This window comes from Phascolarctos cinereus, unplaced genomic scaffold (genome assembly GCF_003287225.1).
Source record: "Phascolarctos cinereus isolate Bilbo 61053 unplaced genomic scaffold, phaCin_HiC Scaffold_2;HRSCAF=192, whole genome shotgun sequence".
NCBI classification, from domain to species: Eukaryota; Metazoa; Chordata; class Mammalia; order Diprotodontia; family Phascolarctidae; genus Phascolarctos; species Phascolarctos cinereus.
The window spans coordinates 109,404,081-109,427,805 of NW_027555625.1; positions in this window are offsets into that span (position 1 = coordinate 109,404,081).

The following is a 23,725-nucleotide window of genomic DNA, read 5'->3' on the forward strand; positions in this document are numbered from 1 at the left end:
GCGAGTTGAAGTGAAATTTTTATCACATCAGGGATGTGCTTTTTCTCCCATTTATCACAGCCCATATTGAGAGAGTGAAATTTTTTGAAAATGTGGTAATCAATGGAAGAGCTCCATATGGCCGGGATCAAAGGTGTTACATAGTGTGTGGTTCTGCTTTATTGCCAGCCAGTACTGTTAATTGGACAACAAGATCAGAGGCAATATTAAAATCCAATTAAATTGATATGAACAGATTGCCAAGTGATGTACACTAATGTATAATTGAGTATCAAGCAAATGCAAGTCCCCGTCTTCTGCTTCTACCTCCTGAATAAATGATGGAGCCGTAGAGGACAGAAACAAGTTTGCACATTAGCTCCCCGGCTCTGGGCTTTCATTTGTTACTTTCAGAGTTGATGACTTTTCGTTTTCCTCCTAGTCAGTCTTAAAGGGACAAGCCCGTTTTTGGTCCCGCAATCCCTCACCCCCACCTTCACCTCTCCCCCTCCCCCCCTCAGGTTTGTTTTCTTCCCAGGCACTGTTCTCCCCCTTTCAGGGCTTGAAAATGAAATCCATGTTTCATATGCTTCATTACATGTCTATTGTATAGCCGGTTCTAAAGAGCAGTGCATTGATAATATATTGTGCTAGTTGTAAATGATCTGTCCATCTGGAGCCAAGCGCTAACACGTTTCTAATGCTGCTCTCGAGATATAAATTATGGCAAAATATTCCTTAACCTAAAAAAAGAAAAAGAGAAAAAGAAAAGAAAAGAAAGAAAAATAGGGAAACGGCACAGAATGCACATTGGACACCACCACAAGACTCTGCACAAAGAAAGATGAGCAGAGAGGTTGATAAAAAAGAGTTTTCTGGGTTGACGATCCCAGCCCTGGATCCCTCAGACCGAGTATTCTACCGGTTCCCTCTTGATTACACTAACAGCAGAAACAGCAATGGGCCTCCATTCATTTCTCTTCAAACCAAGTCTGAAGAAGGGAAGGGGATCTGAGAGGAAGGCTTCAGTCCCTCCTACTAAATTAGAGCAATTAGCCCAACATAGAGCCGGCAGTAGAGGGGCAAGGCTGAAGCTGAATAGAGAGATCTCCCCCTCCCCCCCTTCTTTCCGTTTGTTATCGGAGCCCAAGTTCAGGGCTTCAGATCTCACACAAATTAATGAGGAGAGGGAATGAGCAAAGCCAAAGGCTGCGGCTGGCACACACTCACTGGGCCTCATCCCTCCCTCCTGTAAGAACATCCCCAGATTACTCCCAACAATAAAACCTGTTAACTTATACAACTTTGCTTAAGGAACAAGCCTGATGGGACTTTGGCAGGGTTCCCCACTGCCAACTGAGAGCTATTGCGGGCAGCCGTGGATTTCTTAAAGAGTTAAGCGGATGATGGAATGGTAAACGATAGAACAGATTGTTTATTCCAGCAGCCAGATTGTCTCTGGCTATAAAGTTTTGTGTTTGGAAAGTTTCTTCTCCCCTGTATTTTACCATAAAGAAAAAAAAGGGGGGGGGGGATTGGGAGGTAGAGCCTTGCAGATTGTCTTTTGTAATTTTGTCAAGAGGCTTAAAGAAAATAATCAACCTTTCTGGTTTTGAATGGAGTTTGCTAATAAGTAAACTATTTTGGCAATCTTGAAATAAAGGGCAGAGAGGGAAAAAAAGTTTTGCAAATCCCAAAGAAGAGAAATTTTACAAGTTTGGCATTTGTGTTTCAATGCAGCTCAATTCAACAAACTTTTTAAAAATACCTACTATGTGCAAGACCCTGGGCTTCAAAGCCAAAATGCCTTGGCCTGATATTCTTGGCTCTTTCCAGACAGACAGGCACTTTTCAGGATTAGTTGTTGTTGGGATAACTCAACGTTGGCCATGCTTCAGTGAGACAAGTGCAACAGTCTACATTCACAAATCAATGTGAATAAAAGGGGAAACAAAATAAGGTTAATTCAGTCAAAACAGTTGATTAGTACCTGACTACTGTCTGGTTACAGATCATTTGTTTGGCTGAATTTCTTTTCTGTATTTTCTTTCCAAAGCAATTTGCATGGGGTGGGAGGGGAATGGGGATTTGGGTAGAAGAAACCCAAATTAACTACAAAAATTGAGATGGAAAAGCTTCAATTTGCTCTTCACCTTGGAACTGCAGCAAGAATAAGACAAAGTGAAATTCCGTCAAACAACATAGCCAATAATACCACTCAAACATGTGATCATGCCCCCATGAGCTGCAACAGATGAACTTGGCAAAGGTTGATGTCCTATATACCAGGAAGACAAGGCCACCTTCCGCCTGAATCAAAAAGCTATACTTAACAGCACAGAGCTGTGATTTCTTTCTACTATCATCCCGGTAAGACTTTCTACACAAATAACAGAGATCTAGGTGACTAGATATGGAGCTAAAAAGGAAGGAGACAGACCTCTAGAAATCTGTCCTAAGAGCTGTCATGGAGCTCCTTTGCTATTTCTTGCTTTGTTTTTCCTGACCCTAACTTGGCAGTTCTAGCAATGTAGGTCTGAGTATCAGAAGAGAAAGAATCTGAATCATGTGGGAAAACCTAACTGGTTATTGGTGTTTTATCAAGTTGAAGTCAAGCACCTTGCACTGAATAAAACATTAGTTGTTCTTCATTAAACAAATCTGCCTCAATTGATAACACTGAATCATAAGATCTGGAGCTTAGGTTATCTACCTTTCTAGTCCTATTTCCTCTTCCTCCTCTTCATGGACTATTCCAGTACAAACAGGCCAGCTAGCTGTTCCCCGGCACATAATGTACTATTTCCACCCCCTCATATTTGCCCAAGTGGTCCCCTATGTATGAAACATCCTCTCTCTTCACTTTTACCTTGTAGATTTCACAGCTTTATTCCATGTTCTGCCCAGGTACCACCTCCTGGAGAAGGTAGGTCTTAATCCCCTCTGTCCATTAGCAAGATATCTCCCTCTTGAAATTACTTTGTGTTGCTGTATAGGTATCTCATATTTATTTGCATATAAGCTGTATCCACTCCCTTCCCCCAATGTACACACCAAGAAGAAATGTAAGGTCCCCGAGGGCAAGGAATGTTTCACTTTTGTCTTTGTATCTCCAGGATGTGCCTTGAACATGGTAGGCACATAAAAAATGTTGGTTGAATTAAATCTATTCCTCGTTTTGTAGATGAGAAAATTAAAGTACAGAGTCTAAGGGACCTCTTCAGGGATCGAGGGGGAGCAGAGATAAGATTTGAATATAGGTTCTCTAACTTCAAATTTATGTTCTTCCTGCAGTTCCACCCAGATAGTAGTCATAATGTGTGTTGGTGATTAAAGTACTGGGAAATGGAAAAGCTAATTAAAGGTTTTTGTTTTGTGAGGTTGGGTCTCCTTACCTCGCTTGCTAAGAGGGTAGCTGCCCTCACATGCCCAATCTCACTGCTTTTGATCTGATCCATTTCAAATCTGAGTCATCAGGCCCCCTCTAGCCAGGCTGAAGTCTTCCTCTCTCCCTTGCCCCTTTCTGACACTCACCAGATGGGTACTAGAATTATCAAAGACACCCTAGTTAGCCTGATTGCAGCTCAGAACTCCCAAGACCAAGCGGTTCACTAGCTTCAGCTTCCCCCACTAAGCAAGGATTACAGATGTGGCCCTACCACGCTGAGGCTAGGTGCATTTTTTTTTCAAAAGCAGAGTCCATGCACCCCAGGTTTTCTTGAGCTGTGATTACCAACTCCCTAAATCATATATAGCAAAAATCAAGGAGCCTGCAATGAACAAAGCTCTCCCACAGATAGGTGAAGCAGGGAGAAGGAATTCGGTTGGAAGTATGGAGCCTGTGACTTTGGGCAGGTCATTTAATATCGCCCTGAGCCTCCATTTCCTCTGGGGATGATAATTCTAGCAATCTACCTATCTCACCTGCATGTGAATTAATTAGATAAACACAGAAAATCACTTTGAGCTCCTCAGGAAAAAAAATCCACCTAAATACACAGAATCATCATCATTATTATTACATAACCATATGGATAGGGGAGGGCTGCTTCTGGAAAGTGACAGCGGGAAGAAGCAGACAGTGAATCCAACCAATCCATCCTAGGAATAGATTAAAATTCTCTCTCCACTGGGAAACCCAAAAGGACAGTCACTATTAGAATAATAGATTATTTAGATTAGAATAAGTTTTATTTAAATTTAAATAAGTAGGGTTTTTTTTCTTTTAATGAACTGGTTAGAAATAAGAAAATACTTGAGTACATTTGTCTTGGGCAACTGTTTTTAAGTGACCAAAATCATGAATAACCAAAAGACAAGAAGTCAAGTAACAGGCGTTTATGAATCACCTACTATGTGCCCAAGAACCGTGCCTAGTGCTGGGAATACAAAGAAAGACAAAAGAAAATGAAAAAGTCCCCTGCTCTAACGAGATAGACTACACACGAACAAGGATGCACCTGCAGGATAGGTGCAGGATGAGCTGGAGATGATCAGCAGAGGAAAGGCGCTGGTATTAAGGGAGCTCTGGAGAGGCCACTTGCAGAAGGAGGGATTTTAGCTGGGCCCTGAAGGACAGCAGAGAAGCAGGGAAGAGAAATGAGGAGGGAGAGCATTCTAAGCATTGAGGACAGCCAGGGAAGATGTCTGGAGTCAGGAGACTGGAGTGTCTTATTGGAGGAAAAGTGAAGAGGCCAGGGATCACTGGGTCATTGAAGGGAAGAAAGGATAAGAAGACTGCAAAGGTAAGAAGAGGGCAGGTTATGAAGGGCTTTAAAAGCCATTGAGATGATTTTATCTTTGATCCTGGAGGTAATAGGGAGGCAGTGGAGTGTATCAAATGGGGCAAGGGGGCACAGTCCACCCTGAACTTGATAGTGGAGGATGGACTGGAATGCAGAGAGACAGAGATCAGATGTGATTTGATAACAAATACTATCTCTCTAGAAAACGTGGGTACTTTAACCTTTGTTACTTCAGCTAAGCTTTTCATTAAAAAAAAAAAAGATAATCAAACCAACTTCAAAGCAGAGCCGGACATGTTCTAGAAATTGTGAGGCTACTTCATAAAATGTAAATGACTCTTCCTGGCAGCATGGTACAATGAAAGAAACATTGGATTAAAAGCTGGGAGATCTGGGATCTAGCTTTGGCTCTGCCTCTAAAATTAGCTGCACTAATAAAATGACATGGATTGACATGCTTCTCGGCTTCCCTAGGCCTCACTTCCCTAGGCCTTAGTTTATATGTAAAAACAAGATTTCCTACGTGATTTTCAAGGTCCCTCTCTCAACTCTAAGATCCTACTAAGAATGGCTACCCCATTCCTCCTAGAATTCCGCCATGGGCTACTGCATATTACCTATGATGATTAAAAACAGAATAAAAGAAGGAATTCTCAGAGCAGAGTCATCAGCATTTATTACCATTTGGGGCCAAATGACTTTTTCCTTCTTCATCTAATAAAGCATACATAAACTTCAGAGGTTCTGTTGGTAGGAAAAACAATTGCCCATTGGATTGAAAAAGTGACTTTTGGTAAGCAGCAACACCATCACCCTATAGCCTATTTTCCCTCTATATTTCCTATGGGCTTTATTTCCCAGTGTCAAAGAGGTTTTCACATTGCAGGGCAGTAGTGTTCCATCATAAATAATCCATCGTTACGTAAAGTCAAACCTTGTAAAAAGTCTTTTTTAGGAGACCTGGCAAGGAAAATGTTATGTGAGAAAATGTTAAATTCCACAGTCCTGTGGCCAGTATTTTCAAGCCTCTAGCTTGCAATTGTTATGAAATTAGAGCATCCTAGAATGAAGTTTCGCCATATACCTAGAGGTGGCTTTGTGTTCACAAATGGATAGTCTATGTCTCTAAGCTTCAATGTCAGACTTCCGTCTAGAGTTATAGGGTGACAGGAGGAAAGAGGTGTGACAAGGCAAATTCTAATAGTACCTGATGATTCCAAAGGTTCTGTATAGCTAGAAGCAGTAAATGTTATTGGCACAACCATGCACATCAAATATTCGTTTCTTATATTTTTAAGGAGGTGTTCACATGCAAACTTCCTGATGGTTTCAAGCTTGCTTTCTATTTCTTTTGTACGTGCTTATATCTGTAATTATTATCTCTCCTGATAGAGTTCAAGCTCCTTGAAGGTGGGGATTGTTTGATTTTTGTCTCCATATTCTTAGAACCTATGCTTGGTACATAGTAAATACTTAATAAACAAATATTTGTTGATTCATCCTTTCTTCCTTCTTTCCTCTCTTCCCTCCTTCCTTTGCTGCTGAATTCCATCAATTCAGATTTTCTTTTCTTGTGGTCGAAATGTCACCAAATAAACCAGCGTGAGAAAAATTTTCCCCTTTCCACTCACCCCTTTGGCATCACGCGGACGATAATAAGTGCCTTGAGTTGCCCCCGCGTGCTTGTTGATGTGACGTGGCTGGTGTGCTTGGGGTTATTCTACGTGCCAAAGGCCTCAAAAGCCAGATTAAGCAGAGGTGCACAGGGACTGTGGGCTTACCCCATCCCTTTCATGGCCCTAGTTTTGACAGCATAATGTGATTACATAATAGCTTAGGGCAGGAAGCGAATTAGGCTCCATGAAGGAAACTCAGGTTAGGTCCTTATGGAGTTATCCCAGTACAAACCTAGGCAGGAAACAAATGTTTGAGACTTCTGATGACATTGTACAGTTCTGCAAATAACTGCTCATCCTCTTTCACAGGCCCAGCAGAAGAAGGGCAAAGGTTGGGGGACATCATTTGTCTAAGTGCCTGTGTCCCCTGTGTAAGAAGAGAGTGACTAGAAAATAAACTGCGAACTGGGAAGTTTCCCATATATGCAAGGCTATGTGTGTGTGTGTGTGTGTGTGTGTGTGTGTGTGTGTGTGTGTGTGTGTGTGCATGCATGTGTGTGTGTGTACACATTCTTACATACATACACACACACACACATACATATGGCTGATTCAGAGTAAATACTCAGAAGGTTTTTTCTATCCATTAATTTCTGGTTCTGCATGTGGAGAGTTGTGACCTCCTCTAAGCACAAGTTCTGCCTTCCACTTCAGTCTAGGGCTATAAGGTTGTGTTAAATGATGACATATTAATGTCAATCAGCAAGCTTCATGCAAGGAAATTAATAAACAATCAGAGATGTCTCCAGCACACCAGCCAAGCCCTTTTCTTCTTAGACTGATTTAAGAAAATATGGGAGGAATTTCAAACCTGGACATTTTTAATTCTTAAGTTAGACCTGTTTTCAACATAGTAAGCACTGAACCTATTTGACACAAAAACATAAAATAGGAACATGGAAAGTAGGTCTAAGAAAGTTAAGTGGTTTTCTCTCCTCTTGGAAGTTTAGGATTGTTTAGGATTTGCCCATATGAAGTCTATGCATCCCACATACCAGGGGTCCCCAACATGGAGCTCTAAATCTACTTACTGATTGCGAAGACTTTGAAAAACCAGAGGGGTGTTTCCACCCTTTGGGGAACCCTGTAGAGGATGCTCTTTTTCCATTCTAATTTACATCCCTGCCATTCTCAACCAGTTACCACCTGAAGAAGGGGCGGAGAGCGGGAAGAAGAGGAGGAAAGGGAGAAACTAGGAGTAGTATGTCCTTTAGAGCTAGAGAATATGTGCAGAAATGAGTTAAATGTATATTGAATTTAGTTCTGGTTCTCTTATTTGCTACCTGTGTAATGGGGCCAGTCACTTCTTCCCTCTGCACCTCAATTTCCTTAGCTAGAAAATGATGCAGTTGGGCTAGGTGACCTCTAAGGTGCCTCCTTCCTCTAGATCTGTGCTCTCATGTTCCTGTTTTAGGTTGAAGGATCCATTTTTAGTCATTATAAGTAGCTGGGGAAGTAGAAAGAACCCTTGGTCTAAGAGTCAAAAGTTTGGTGTTCTCATCCCCACTCTACCACTCACTCACTGTCTGACCACAGGTAAATCACTTGACCCTAATGGGAGGTTTTATATGTACAGGGAGGACATTGGCCAAGCTTCTCATCAATATTCCTTCCAATTCTAAAGAGCTATGGTTATATGGACATTAAAAGCAGTATTTACAAAGCTGGAGTGGGTGGACCCTATTCTTCTTGCTTTTTCCCCTGGTAAATGTAAAAAGATGTGTCAGCTCCCAGTATTTTTCTGCCACCTTGTATCGTAACGTGACTTCTTTTCCCTTTTCCTAAAATGTCAAATCTCTATTTTGGGGGAGCTCTACTGCTGTTTTTCACTTACCTGAAAGCTATCACACCAAATATGTTTTTTCTCTGCCTTTCAAGTACATGAGCTCTCAGTTTCCAAACCAGGTGTCAAAAGCAAGTTTAGTTATAAATCAAGAGTCATACAAAGTTGAGGTAAGAGGGAAGATGGGGCCTCCATCCTATGAACCCATATTGGATGTGAGAGAATGAGGTCATTCAAATGAAAGAAAAATATGTGGAAGAGGTTTGGAATGTATGTGTGTATAGATGTACATATATACATATATTCAACACGTGTGTACACATATATTTGTATGCATATAACCATATATATGGATAGGGACTAAACCTATGGTTTCACTGAAATAGGGAGCTCTAAGAAGAGGAAATTCCCTCCACCAATGCAAATCTGCACTTTCTCTTCAACTTAAATTCTTAGAGAATTGCCAAGAATATCAAGATGCACCATGAGAAGCAATCTTGGTATAGTGGATAGAGAGTTAACCTTGAAACTAGAACAACCTGGGTATGCCACCTCTGACAATATTGACCACGTGACCTGGGCAAATCACTTAGTATCTCAGTGCTCTGGTAAAGACAACAAAAGATTAAATAATGAATGTTGGACAGTCCAGGAATGAACTGAACCAGGCATTATAGAAAATAACTTGAAAACTATATTAGAAAAATCACTAATCTATACATATTCTTTGTCCTGGAGACACCACCAAAGAGCCCATACCTCCAGGGGACCAAAGACAGAAGGAAAGGTCCTATACATCTGAAAATATTTGTTCTAGTATTTTTTATGTTATTAGAGAATTAGGAACAAAGAAGGCGTTCATTGTTCAGAGAACAGATAAATATAAATACTGTGGTATATATTACTTTCTTGTACCATAAGAAATTATGAAAATGAGGAATTCAAAGAAACTTAGGAAGACTTCTAAGAACTGATGCAGAATGAAATAAACAGAGCCAGGAGAGCAATGTACATAAAGACCATGATGACATAAAGGAAAACAATGCTGAAAAATGTCCATCAGAATGCTGATTAATTCAGTAAGCAATCACGACTTCAGACAACTCATGGTGAATCTCACCTCTTATTTTATTTAGTAGACTATGTTTTCAGAGAGGGCGATATATTATCAGATCTGGCCAATGTGTTTTAACTATTTGTTGTTTATTTGTTCATTTCTTTGGAGAGTTCTATGGAGAAGGGATCATTGGAAAGTGAAGAAATGATTTTTGAAAGATGCATCAATAAATATTTAGTTCAAAAAATAAACTGAAGATTATTCTGAAAAACAATGGACAACTGGAAAAATTCATTCAAATAATCAGTTTTGGAGAAGCAGTGGTAGAAATACAAACAGTCATAGTTAACTTTTACAGTATACAGATTTTAATATTTGAAATCCCTTTACATGCATTCTCTCAATTGTTACCCAAAACTTCAGAGGTAGATGCTATAGGTTTATCATCATATTCATCATTACCTCTCACTGGGACTGCTGAAATGGTCTCCTAATTGGTCTTCATAATTCAATTCTTTCCCCTCCCAAATCCGTCATCCACCCAGCTGCCAAAGTGATATTCCTAAAACACAGGTCTGACCACACTGTTCTTCAGTAAATCCCAGGAGTTTCCTACTAACGTAAGAATCAAATGCAAATTTCTCTGTTTGGCATTAGAAAACCCCAATCTAACCCCAAGCTACCTTTATCAGCCTTAGCATACATTGGTACTCTTCAATCCAGCAAAAGCAGCCTTCTGGTTGCTCCTTATATGTTACACTCCATTTTCCATCTTCATGCCTTTGTACTGGCTGCCCCCCAATATTAGCTTTCATTCCCTCCTTCATAAGGCCTTTCTTGCTAGTTATTTCCCACTAAATCACCTCACAATTATCTTGTATGTGGTTATATATGTGTGTGTGTGTGTGTGTGTGTGTGTATGTATGCATGTATGTATATATATGTAAGCTCCTTGAGAGCAGGGATTGTTTCATCTTTGTCTTTGTAACCCCAGTGCCTAATACAATACCCGGTACATGTTCAGTTGTTTCAGACATGTCTGACTCTTTGTGACCCCCATTTGGGGTTTTCTTGGCCCAGTATCTCTATACTGTAGTGGTTGGTCATTTTCTTCTCCAGCTCATTTTACAGATGAGGAAACTCAGGTAAACAGGACCAAGTTCACACAGCTAGTTAGTGTGATTTGAACTCAGAGAGATGAGTCTTCCTGACTCTAGGGCCAGCATTATCTACTGCACCATCTCCCTGGTACATAATAGGTAACTAATAAATGTTTGATGATTGATTGATCCCCATTTTATGTATTAGAAATCTGAGGCTCAGGATTATAAATTTACATAAATTTACCTAGTTCAACCCCCTCATTTTATAGATAAGGAAACTCAATCTTGAAAAAGTGAAGTGTCCAAGGCCACAAGGATAATAAGTAGAAAAGCCAGGTCCTCTTGTTGCAGTCTGAGAGGTTGCGACCCCTCAAAGACTGAAGTACACGATAGGTCGTCTGGAATGAATTCACAGTCTCAAGCATTCTTTAAGTCAAGTTGGCAAAAAGTTTATTATTACGCTTTTCAGCTGGCAAGGATTCTTAAGGATCTTGCAATTTTGGAGTGGTACAGTTAAAGTTTATATAGGATAAAATACAATAAAATGTGCCAAATATGCTAACTAGGTGATTCAGGGTGGGGTTAGGGAGTGGTTAAGGAGTGGTCAATTCTTAAAAGAACATGCTCTTCTTGTACCTACTGCACACAGGCGTTTTACCCAGAGTTCACTAGGAAAAGTCCACAAGTGGTTTTAGTCCTGCTACATCACTAAGTTAACTAGCGGTCAGGGACAACTAAGAGTTGTCCAGTCTGACACCAATCAATGTCTTGTTAGACAAGATAGATATAGGGAGTCTAGAATACAGTTAATGAGGAGCCCAGGATATAGATAATGAGGTAGGGCGGTAGTATAGATAGTCCAGTGGGTAAGAATGTCTTTATGACCCAGTGCAAAGCCAGTTCAAACTAATAATTCCTTCAAGTGTTGTTTGTAACTGCACCAAGGAGAGAGATAAGGGTCTTGCTGGGGCCCACTCATGAGTAATTGCTAGGCACAGTGTCCTTGGGCTGGGGAGAAACTGTCAGGAATAGTGTTTCTGAGGCTAGGGAGAAATTGGGGTCCAAGTACAAGCACCCAAACCTAAGCACCCAAGCACCCCATCACTCTGATTTCAAATCCAATACTCTATACTACAGGATCCCACAGCTACTAAAACAGCATTTTACCCTAGGTCATTGCTGACTCCAAGTAAAGCTACCTCTCTAATCTAAAGTTAGTTTTAAATAACTTAGCTAGGAAAATAAACTTTGAGGCTGAATCACTTTTCCCTCTTCAACTCAAAACTATAGACCTATAACTTTTTAAGGGAGAAAGACCTAGCTTATGATAATTTTCCTATCCCTGGCCCCACTCTGTACCTGGGATTACTTCATCCAATAGTCTCTACTCTTTCTTTCCCAGATAAATAATTCTGATTTTATACTAATATTACTGATTTCATACATCATAATGCTAAATACCTTCACCTAGGCTAATATATTAAAAAAAAATTCTTGCGATTTCATCGCATTGCAATGGTCTTTGTTTATCTGTTTGGGTGGAGGGGCACACTGGACAACGAATACCTAAGGGCAAGGACCAGTGAACAAAGACAATCAAGTCTAATGGGAAGAGCATTTCATCACCCCAGACTCAGGTGACCTGAGTTCTAATCCCAGCTCTGCCAGTTACTAACCATGGGGTAAGTCACTTTTAACTTCTTTGAATCTCATTTTCCTCATCTTTAAAAAGGTTATGATAATACCTACCCTGGTACACTGGCAGCATTATGTAGGTGATAAAGCAGTAGACTTGAGAATCAGGAAGACCTGGGTTGGAATCCCACCTCAGACACTTACTAGTTATGTGACCCTGGGCAGGTCACTTAACCTCTACCTCAGTTTCCTCATCTGCAAAAATGAGAGGTTTGCTCTTGGCTCCTAAGGTCCCTTCTAGCTTTCTAAACCTATGATCTCATGACTGCTTCATAGTATTGTTGGGAGGATTAAATGAAATAATGGATATGAAAATGTTTTGAAATGGATAAGTATTTCCAGGGTTTTTTTTGTTGGTTTTTTTTGAGAGCAATTTGGAACTGGGCTAAAAATAGTAGCTAAAATGCCTCTACCCTCCCATCCAGATATTCCAAAACCAGGCATATCCCCAGGGTGTGCTAGAGCCAGCCCAAGCCATTGTTAAATTTTCAGCATGAGCATTTATACCTCTGAAATTAGCAAATGCCACAAATCAGGGCTTAATTGATTGTTTTGTTGATCGGCTAGACTTAAGAAAGTGATGAAGGAAATGTTAATAATGCAGATTAAACTTACAAGCATGTCTTGCATTTTTGGAGAGCTGATAATTAAATATTTGCTAGCACATTTATGCATATGCCCCGAGAAATTCAAACACATGAGAGGAAAACACTACCATATACAGCAAAATATTCACAATAGCACTTTTCCTAGTAGCAAAGAATTGGAAACAAAGATGTTTGTCAACTGGAGAATATATGAACAAGTTGCGATACATGAATATAATGGAATATTACTGTTCTATAAAAAATAAATATGAAGAATTTCTGAGTAGTGTGGGAAGACAGATGAATCAAGGCAGAATAAAATAAACAAAACCAAAAAAATGCTATATAATAACTACAATGTAAATGGAAAGAGCAAAGTGTGTGTGGGGGGCTGAATGCTGAAAACTTGACCCTGAAAAAGAGATGAGAAAATGTATTTCCATCCCTTCTTTGTTGAGGTGGGGGCCTATGGGTATGCAATGTTAGAGTCAGACAGCTTATGTGTTCACTAGTTTTGCTGAACTGCTTCCCCTGACCCCCACCTCTTTATTTTTGTAATCTTTATTATAAGAGATAGCTCATTTGGTAGGGATTGGGGAAGAGATATATTCAAAAATCATGAATACTATTTAAAGGACGTGATAAGCTGTACTCAAATGTAAGGAATCACTATTTTTTGGTAAAAAAAAAATCATATCATATACACAGTAACAGCAATATTGTTCTAAGAACAATTTTCGATGACTAAGTCATTTTGAGTATTGTAAATACTCAAATCAATTACAAAAGACCTATGAAGGAAGATGCTATCCACATCCAGAAAAAGAACTGATAAATAGAAGTATGTATAGAATGGTTTTATACACACACAAATACACACACATTTATGTCTAATGGTAGCCTTCTCTAGGATGGGTTGGGAGGAAGGAAGAAAAAAAATAAAAAGTACACAGCAGAGAACAAAAGAAAACTTGGAAGCACAGAATAGCAGGATAGCTTTGAAAATGACGTGTAGTATTTATTACATGGTCTTTCCAAAAAAGCAACAATGTGAAATGGAAATTCATGGTTTAATCCTCTTTTTATGTTGTGCTATGTACATGGAAATGTACTCTCTCTCTCCCTCTCCCTCTCTCTCTCTCTCTTTGTATTTAAGTTCAAGATGAATTTTTAAAAATTTAAATCATATCATATCATATCCTGTCCATATTAACACTCACTCCTGAGGTCTACCTTATATTGTCAGTCCAGGTTCCAGCTCTAGCTTTTCTATATCATAGTGTGAAATAACTGGCTCATTCTAGTGATATTTGAGATGTCTTTCCAACTCTAACAGAGCAACATTGTCTTCTCCAAATTCCAACCAGACTTTAGGTACAGAACCACCCAGGACACGAGATAATAAACCCACATGTGGGTTATGTCCTGTCATAACAGGAATGTCATTCATGTTTGTTTTGAATGGAAGGGAAAATATACTTTCTTGAAACCCCAGAAGTATGATCAGCTATTCCTTTACATAGGAGCATTCTGAGAATGGAAGGGTTTGGGGCCTTATTGATTACTGCAGAGATATATCCTTTGACCCTATTACCTGATTTATGATGGTTGGCAAAAGATGCTTGACAGGGGTGTAAGATATCCAGACAGCCAGTTTTCATATTTGGTCATCTAGAGGTTTCCTTTGTGACCAAGCAAATAAGTTGTCACTGAATATTGGTCTGAAATTTTGAATCGAATTTTCTGGTTGTTTTGTTGTTCATAGGAAAATTCTGCACGAGCGTGATGCTGAAACGACCAGTCAACACAAAGAGAAAGCAGTTCGCTGCTTGCATAAACAAGTCAACACAGTTTTAGCCAACTAAGTTGGGTTGTGTTTGTTGTTGTTGTTGTCGCTGTTCTTTAACTTTTAACCCAAGTCACATGGCCAAGACACAAGACATCTACTCGTATATGAACCCGAAGCATTGTGTCTTTTCAGCATAGCCTACCCACTGCATTTCCCCAATGTAAGATATCAAATCCTCGCTCTAGTTATATATAGTTCAATTGAGGCTGCTCTGCTGTCACCTCTCTCATGTCCTTGTTTCCATCTCTCATCAGTCCATTCTGTTTGCAATAGACAAATGCATCTCTCGTCTTGAAGTGTTCTTTCTGTGCGTATGTGTGTGTGTGAACCACAATTCATAGTTATGAAAAATATATATACCACATGATGACTGTGTGACCTCAGATAAGCCACTTAAACTTCCAATGCCTCAGGCAGCTCTGTAAGGCTGTAAATTACAAAGAAATTTCTGATCTCTGGAGAGGGAGTCTTTTACTAAAAGATCCTTATTCTGATAAAAATCATAGTTAAAATACATACATGCAAACATACATACACATGCATGCATGTATGCAAACATATATATTTAGATGAATACCTATTGGAAGCTTGTTCTAATACTGGCCTACATAGAATCATGAAATGCTAGAACTGAAAAGGACCCTACACTTAATTCAACACTTCCATTTTACAAACAAGGAAAGTGAAGACCAGAAAAGTTAGGTGACTTATCTAATATCACCTAGCTAGTTAACAGCAGAGACAACACCAGAATCCAGAGGTTCTAACTCCCAATCCAATGTTCTTCTCCTTAAACAAAAGTAGATTAAGGTTTGGACACCAAGAGGCTTTAGTTACTGAAGTACTGAAAGGACTTGCCCCTAAGATGTTTCACCTGTAAGACAGTCTTATGACGCAAGCCCCAAAGATATTGTTGTGCTGAGGATCCAATAGGTATTCTGGATTTATGAGTACATGTGTGTACATGTACGTGCACATCTGGGTACCTTCCACCTTTCCAGGAAGTGTATCCAATCCTTCAGAAAGTTAATTAACACCTTGGAAATTGAATGATTTGTCTTTTGATTTCAATATAAAGCTAATCATTCTTTCTTTTAATTTCCTTTTGAAAAACCAGCTAGTTTTCTCTAAACCAACATTGACATTCTTGGAATATGAACTGAATGCTTTCAAAATTACCCCAAATCCTGAAATCACTTAGTAAATATTTCTGAATAAATATCCTCATAAGCCATTGGAAAGATGAGGGAAATGAGGTAATCACTCTACAAGAGCTCCACACAGTCAGTTCCTAAGGCTGCCAACATTGGAAGGAGGCTGAAATAAGCAAGAATAATCAGTAGAAACAGAAGTAGAAATACAGTAGGCTGATGACACACTAGGATGGAGCCCCTTGCTATAGCCCTGGCTTATAAGACAAAGCCACCAGATTACTTGGGGCCTCACTTTCACGAGGTCTTAATGAAGTCAGGAAAGGTTGAGAAGCCAGCCAGCCAGAACAAATACTACATCCTGAGTGCGATCAAGGAGAGAACCCAAAGCCTTGCCACCATTAGGTCTCCTACCACTCCTGTTCCCATATACACATGCTTGAGCCACTACCAGCCAATAATGCTGGCAGTCTTTCAGGGGTACTCCCTCCCAATCAACAAATTCTTAAAGGAGCCTTGAGCAGCTGAAGCCAATAATCAGACATGGGGTTGGACGGGAAACATTTCCATACTGCCAGCTCTAGGCTAACACGATTAGGCACAGAGCATTAGTCAAATAAAAGGGATGAGAGACAAGGAGCCAGAAATATGGGTAAGAGGGAGGAAGGGAGAGGAAGAAGGGGGAGGAGGAAAAGGGGGGGGTGGAAAGAAGGAGAAAGAGAGAGAAGAGAGACAGAAAGAGAGAGAGAAGGGGGAGAGGGGGAGGAGGGAATAAACAAAATAGAAAGCAATTTCATAAGAAAATTTAAGAAATAAAAAAAGCAAGCTCAAATGCAAAAAAAAAAAAAAAAGAGTTGATATAAGCTCATGTCCGGTATTGCTTATTCAGATTGGAAACCCAGCTTCTAAGCTTTGGAGAGGTGTGGAGGCAGACACAAATGTGGCCTTTCTTAAATACGTGCCCCCTCCACTTTTTTTCAACCTCCCCCTACTCAAGACCATCACCAGTTCATCCAAAGCTCAATTTAAAAATCAGGGATATGCGTAGCTTTTATTTTTTTTGTTAGGTGTGTGTGTGTGTGCGCGCGTTTTGGGGGGAGGGTATTTGTTTTTGTTTGCCAACCACTTCTACTAGAAGAACTACAGTAGAAAGGATGTCCAGGGCTTAGACTCCTGTGGGCCCAGAAAGAAGTCAGTTGTTAGGCTGCTATGGCCCTGAAGGGGTTAATTCACAAGCCCCACCTACACACACTCCCCCCATACTGTAAATAGTGGCAATCTTTCCTAATCATTTCCATTTTTATCCCTCTTTAATTCTCCCATTCCCTTCTTTGTTTTCATGACCTATGGGAACCTGATCTCCAGCTGGAAGTAGAGTTCTCCTTTATACTTAAGCAGATATTTAAGCAATTATCCTGTCACTGGCGTCTTGCTTTGACTCCTCCATATGGGTTGCTCCTATGTGAGGCATGTGGTTTCCTCTTTGTTCCCTGCACACTGAGTAAAATCATTCCAGAAAACCCCTACCCTTGATCAAGGGCCGGCTGGGGGAGGGGACTGCAGGGGGAGGGATAGATAACTTTGTCTGGGACACTTGATGTCAAAGCAGGGAGAGGGGGACAGGCAATGGTCACCTCTGCAGCTAGCAGTCTGTTTAGATCTAGCCTGTCTGGTATGTGGAAAAAAGAAAAAAAAAAGCTCACCCCTTCCAGTAACAAGGTCAGTTAGCTGATAGGCCAGAGTTACCATCTCCGTCCCGTCATGGGGATGCAGATACTCCAAATGTCTCACTGAACAGTCACCCTGATGGAAAGGCCAGACATTCGATGGATAGGAGGAGTTCTGCCCCAGAAGGTAATTCCACCCAGAGTTGGCTGATGGCATGTGTGACATAGGTGACTGCCTAAGTCGTGAAGTTGATACATAAAGCCCAGCTGTAAGATCCAGAAATTCTGATTTTCAAAGGAACGGGACTTCCAGTTTTCAGGCAACCCATTAATAAACAAGTATTTAATAAGTAAGTGCCTACTCTACAGGCTGTCCCAAAAGTCTCAGTGCAGTTTTACTGTTTATGGTGCTTTGGGAACTTTGGGGACACCCTCTATTTTAGGAACTACACTTAGTGCTAAGAATTTGATGATAAAATTCAAATATTCCCTGCCCTCAAGGAGTTTATGGTCTAGTTAGGGGAAAGAACATGTACATATATAGTTATATAGCTCCCATTCTCCAGAATTTTCCAACTGCTGGCCAGCAACCTTCCAAATCTCTTCTCTCCCGATTGATGAGTGCCTAGCCTGGACCACCATTTCAAGAGGACATCTTCATTTCACTCCTGCCTTCACTCTCTTTCTGTTTTCTTTTTGCAACCTTGCTCCCATTCTCCAGCTCCTCTTTTTTGTGTTGGCTTCCCTCCTTGAAGTGTAAGCTCCCTGAGGGCAAGGATTATCTTTTTTTGTTTGTTTATATTTTTATCTCTAGCACTTAGCACAATATCTACTACATGATATTTCATTTAATTAATGCTTCATCTATCTATAAAAATATATACAAAATGTGAGATAATTGAGGGAGAAAACTCTGGCAAACTGGAGGGGTTAAGGATCGCTTCAGGTGGTGCTTGAACCAAACCTCGAAGGAAACAAGGGTTCCAAGAGAAGGTGGTGAAGAAAAAGAGCCTTCTAGGCATAGGGGCCAGCTAATACAAAAGTACCAAGATGGAAAACAGAAAATCATGTCTGTGGAACAGTAAGTAGGCTCTTTTGGGTGGACCATAACATTCATGAAAGGGAGTAATATGTAACAAGTCAGGAAAGGTAGATTAGAACCAGGTTGTAAAGGGCTTTAAATGCCAAACAGAGGGTCTTACATTTGATCCTAGAAGTAATAGGGGAACTTTTTTGTCTCCCTTGAGTCTGAAGCTACTCCCAAGGCCCCAAACTACCACCTCTTGTGATAACGTTTTTGATTATTCTGAGAAGGGAGCCAGCCAAGTAATAGAATACCCAGAAGGTGATCAAAGCTGGATAGCCAGAAGCTGCCTATCATGGCCTGTTCTTGCCATTGGTAGAATTTTACCTAGGATTGTCTCTACATACTCTTATCCAGGAGGAACAGCCTGAAGTTGAGTGGACCAACGATGTGGGCCTCTGTCCTTTGCCCAACCACTCTATTCTTTCTGGGTGTTCTCATGGGACAGAGCTAGCTTCAGAAATGGCAGGACAATTGATTTAAAAAAAAAAAAAGACCATCTCCTCCACCTACCAGGCAAACCATAGAAGCAGGGTGGAATCACATCTTAGCCCAACCAGGCCTTGTCCTGACAAGATTAACCATCCTCCATATGGGTCCCTGGAATTGTTTTCTCCCACAGTCCTTATCTAGAAAATTGGAACCAATTACCTACTTCTCTGTTGAGGTCCTAAGCTACCATGCTTGGTTACTTGTTTGCCTTTTACACAGGAAATACATAGATGGTCTCCATCATAAAGATATTCTTATTGCCCTGAATCTGTTTTCTCTTCTGCCAAGACCCACCTTTTGCTTTCTGTAGATTTCCTCGCTCCTGACAGACCACCAAAACTTTTGACCAGCTAATTTGCCTTCAGTGATTGTGTCCTAATGGTTGCTATCTGCCTGCCAGGTTTACGGCCTCCTGCTTGCCCTGAATTCTGTCATTCGTATATCCTAGCCTGGCTTTTTATTTACTGCTTATTCTGACTTCCAGCTTGCATGTGCTTCAGGGCTCCTGACCACACCTATGCTAAATCCCCAATGTTAGCATATTTCTGACCCTCCCAGTCCAGGCTTCTTATTCCATATTCAGCAGAGCTTGGTGTTGACAGCTGGGAGGAGGGGTTTGAGGTCTGCTTGCTACCACACATACAAACATGCCTACAGCACACAGCATTGGTGGCTGGGTACAAAACCAAGAAAAGGTTCTCCTTCTGGAACCAGGTAAGGCATAGTCTACAAGTGATCACCTGACTCAATGAGGGCAAGCAAGTTCCATAAACACCAGAGTCCTTTCACAGAACTGAAAATAGTAAAAGTAAAATCAAGAGAACACATTCCTGAAGTCTAAGGATTTTGAAAAAAACAAAGTCCAATCTAGATTTTATATGTTAAAATTTATATTTAAAAGTTTTATATATGCATATGTGTTATACATATTATATAGAAATTGCTATATAATTAAATTTATATAATGTTCATAATAGTCCAAATGTAATCATCTAAATGTTCACACGGATTATTTGTGCTTGACCTCTGGTAGAGCCTTCCAAGCTCTCGTTGGTCTGATCAGCCTCGGCTGGACACACTGTAACCTGACCCCAAAATAGTGACGTCATTTTGGTCCTCTTCAATAACTAAGGACAACCACCAACCATATAGTGAAGATTATATAACGTTATATAAAAATAATACAGATATACATGTGTATATGTATATATATATGTATATGTATATGTGTGTGTGTGTGTATGTAGATTGATGGATGGATAGAGAGAGAAAAAGAGGGAGAGGGAGAGAAGGAGGAGGAGAGGAGGGAGAGAAGAAAGAGAGAGAGAGAGAGAGAGAGAGAGAGGGAGAGAGTGAGCAATGCCCCAAACACCATCTGCAGCTTCATCCAAAACCCCTCCACCTTTCCAAGTATTAGGGTCAAAGGTTTTTCCCTTATGTCAAATAATCGTGTCTTGAATTCTTCTCCTAGCAGTTTCATACCTAGCATCTTACTTAGTTGAGTCTCACCACCACACCTTTAAGGACTAGAATTATTGTTATAAAAGGAATATCTTATCTATTTCCTGGCTTCCTTCAAATCTCAGCTAAATTCTTGCCTTCTGCATGATGCCTTTCCTGCTCCTCTTCAATGTGAGTGCCTTCTGCTGGCATGATCCCTAATTTAGCCTGTTGTTTGTATGTCATTTTCTCCCTCACTCCCTATTAGATTGCAAGCTCCTGGAGGGCAAGGACCATTTTTTTTTGCCTTTCTTTGTATCCCTAGCACATAGTAATAGGTGCTTAATAAATGCTTGTTGACCACAGCCAGCTAATAGCAGCACCAGGATTAGGGGAAAGGCAGGAGAAGGGAATAAGCATTTATATGGCACCTACTGTCTGCCAGGCACTGTACTAGGTACTTTACTAGTATTATCTCATTTGGTCTTCTATGAGGTAGATGTTGTTATTATCCCCATTTTACAGGTGAAAAAACTGAGGCAGACCAAGGTTAAGTGATATGCCCAGGGTCACACAGCTAGTAAGTATCTAAGGCTGGATTTGAACTTAGGTCTTTTTGACTCCAAGCCTACCACTCTAACCACTGCAACACCTAGCTGCCTCAACCAGGATTAGAACCCAGCTTAATGCTAACCCACTACCTCCTTTGCATGCCATGGAAATGATGGAATTCCTCATAAATACAAATGTTGTAGGATCAAGATACCACTTAGTTCAAAGGAGGAAAGTTCAGGGGGAAATGGTATTGCTGTTGTGTGTCTATGTGTATATTTGTGTTTTTGTATGGGTGAGGACGTGGGTGTTTTCCTCACAGGTAAGGTAGCTGTTACTGAAAAAGACCACAAGCAACAGCAACGTGCTATGTATACTGCAGATCAAAAAGTCAGACGCAAGATGTACCTTAAACTAACCTTTTAGAAGGAAAAGCCAGGGTACTTTCAAATGCCTACTGAAAATCCTTTTCACCAAATGTCTGTGTTTGTAACATGGGCAAAATAATAACACAACTCTGTGTGTGTGTGTGTGTGTGTGTGTGTGTGTGTGTGTGTGTGTGTGTGTGTGTGTACTAGCACATGCTCACGTATACAGGGAGAGGTAAGGGTAGAATCCACCAGATGTTTCCCAGGAAACCTCAATTCCCTGCTTTCCCACAAGGCCTGCCAGCCTGCCTGCCACAGTGATCCAGCTTCATCAAAAGGACAGCCTGGGAATTTTAGAAGATCACCAACATCCCTCTTTGTTATTTATCTCTCTTCCAACTGTAATATACAGCTCTGGGGAGATGTTCCCATTTCTGGCTGGAGAGAAAAGAGAAGTGATCTTACTTATTTGTATCAAGTTGAGTTAGTCACAGTAAGAGTAGGAAAGAGAAGTATTCTGAGCTTAGCGTAAATAATTATTCAACAATTCAACAAACATTTATTAAGCATCAATTTTGTACGTTGGAGGTGATGATAGAACAAAAACCAAAAAGAAAAGAAAAAAATAGTCCCAGGGGCAGCTAGTTGGCACAGTGGATAGAGCACTGGCCCTGAAGTCAGGAGGACCTGAGTTCAAATCCGGCCTCAGACCAAACACTTGACACTAGCTGTGTGACCCTGGGCAAGTCACTTAACCCCAATTGCCTAAAAAAAAAAGAAAGTCCCTGTCCTCAAAGAGCTTACTGTGAAGGGAGACCAGATATACAGATAAAAAAATACAAGGTGATTTGAAAAAAGAATGAGCACTAACAACAGGGAAGCTCAAGGAAGTCTTCATGAAAGAAGCCATTCCTGAGCTTAGCCTTAAAGAAAGATAAGGATTTGAAGAACCAGAGGTAAGGAGACATGGGGCATAGTCTAGGAGGTGAAATGTTGATTCTGGCAACCCAACATCATTTTAGGCTATTTACTCCTCATTTTGTTCCATGTGAAGAAGATCCATCAGCAAATATTTATTTGTTGTTGAGCTGCTTCAGTTGTGCCCAACTCCTCATGACCCCATTCGGGGTTTTCTTGGCAGAGATACTCAAGTGGTTTTCCATTTCCTTCTCCAGCCCATTTTACAGATGAGGAACTGAGGCAAACAAGACTAAGTCATTGGCCCAGGGTCACACAGTGAGTAAGTGTCTGAATCCAGATCTGAACTCAGAGAGATGAATCTTCCTGACTCCAGCCCCAGCGCTCTATCCACTGTACCATCTGGCTGCCCTAAAGAATGAAGTGCCTACTATATGTTAGGCGTTGCACTAAGTTCTCCAAGTTACAGAGAAAGGCAAAAGACAATCCCTGCCCTCTAGGCGCTTACAATCTAATGGAAGAGAAGATTTAGGGAGCAGCACCCCAGCTTGGCTGGAACACAAAGGGTCAATTTTTATGGTACATATTTCAAACCTTCCCAGGCACCAACAACTATCGTCAACATCATCATTCCACAGTTTTTTATTAATTAAGGGTTTAATAGAGTAGGGCACTGTGTTCGATGCTGAACAAGAAGAAATACCTGTGGGAGCTTCTAGTCTCCTCACATGAACCATACACAATAAACAATAGAAGTTTACAGTAATAATGAATTTTTAGAGCTACAAGGTGCTTTGTAGATTATCTTGTCCAAACCCCGCATTTTACAAATAAGGAAACTGAGGCTCAGAGGGGTTATACCAGAGCTATAACTAGGGTAGAGTGATTGAAGTTTGACCCAGAGTGCCAAATTTAGAGACATTAAAGGTACTTGCAGCCTTTTGGCAGTGTAGAAAGAAACAGAGCTTAGGGCACAGCTAGGGAAAAATAATGTAAAATTTGGGGCTACCAGAAGGCATACTAGGAGAAGCTCCTCACTGGCCCTTACTCCTACTCCTTGTATTTTTGCCACTGGGGGGACTCACACTGGCAGTACTGTCTGCCCTCCATGGGATAGTATCCCAAACCCCTGCCGACTCCCAACTGAAATTTTGTTTCATGTAATTTGTTGTGGGTAGAGTTGTTGTGGGTAGCTGAAACATTCCTAGTTATGGGCCTGGGTTAAAGACTTTGTCTAAGATCATACAGCTAATTAGTAGTAGAATGAGGATGAAAATTCAGGTATCCTGGTCCCTGGTACAATGCTTTCTGTGTTACACTATGTTTAAAATAAGACACCAATGGAAAACAACACATTGGAAGAAAAGTTGGGGGGATGTCATGCGCACAGGGGAGGTGTTCTGAGGAGCAGACAAGCAAGAAATGATGCAATCACCACATATTCACAGGCTAGAACTTATATAAATATTGGTCTTGGGAAAACTGCAGTAAAACAGGAGCCTTGGGCACCATGAAGGCAGTCAACTAGAGAAGTCAACTGTCTGACACCTGTAAGAATGAAAGGACTTTGGGTGTTCTC